The 1,018-nt window shown below is 39.6% G+C and overlaps 1 protein-coding gene across 3 annotated transcripts in view; it reads right to left on the reverse strand.

The window, feature by feature from the left end:
- Positions 1 to 1,018, reverse strand: part of PLS1 (plastin 1) — a 165,165-nt gene that overhangs the window by 83,882 nt on the left and 80,265 nt on the right. The window lies entirely within an intron of this gene.

The raw sequence follows: 1,018 nt of genomic DNA on the forward strand, positions 1-1,018 counted from the left end.
AGAGTTCTGTTTCATTGTTAATAATTCACTGCTTCTTCGTAATGTATTGCTGATACCATGATGTAGGCTGAATCATGTTGGATATTATTTTGAGTTTAAGTGTTCAAGAAATTATTTCACACCTATTTGGACTTTTGGAAATAGGTTCCCTGTCATTTTCATATCATCACTGAAATACTCTCCCCTGTGTTTTCCCTAGAGACCGCATGTCACTTGTTGACACAGAACAAAAATGACATAAAGCACTTCTGCCAAGGGTTGGCAACAGAGCTCTGGAGTGTTTGGTTAGTTGCCTGGATATACCAGTACCTTGTATAGGCTATTGTGGCACATTTGGTAATGGTTGCTTTGGTTCATATATATTTTTTTCCTCTCAGTAAAAGAGCTGCCCTCACTATAACTGAATTAATTATAAAGACAGAAACTTTTAAAGTATCATGCATGAGTTTCCAGAATTAATACTCTTCAGAACAATGAAAAAATTTCTAAACTTGAACCTACCAATAACAAAAACATTACTGTACCTCAGAAGTCAGTTAACAAGCTAAATTGCTCACTATTGTAATAATTAATACTGCTTTCATTGAATTCAGATAGAAATTAATTATTTACTACTAGAAGCCCAGTGCACGAAGATTCACCTCAGCCTGACCTGCATCCTTTCCAATCTGGGAGCCCCCAGAGGGCTCAGGGGAGCCCTCTCCAATCCGGGAGTTTCTGTCTGTCTTTGAAATCATAGGAGCAAATTGTCTGAGACCCCCAACCAAGTTTGGTTTGTTGCTCAGAGAACAGAGGCTTTTTTTTCCCTCTTTGCTTCATTGGTAGAGATTTCCTGGAAGTTTTAGGAAATCTTCCCTTTAATTTTTCCTAGACACTGATTTTACTTACATCTCTCACCTTTGCTTTCCCTCTATCCCCCACCGCAACAGTAACTTGCTCCAGGCTCACTTTGCTCTAGTGTCTAGGAGATCCGTCTGCCACCAGAACTACGATTCCTAGCATTCCTGGTGCTCCCCAG

This window comes from Myotis davidii, unplaced genomic scaffold, assembly GCF_000327345.1.
Source record: "Myotis davidii unplaced genomic scaffold, ASM32734v1 scaffold495, whole genome shotgun sequence".
NCBI lineage: Eukaryota > Metazoa > Chordata > Mammalia > Chiroptera > Vespertilionidae > Myotis > Myotis davidii.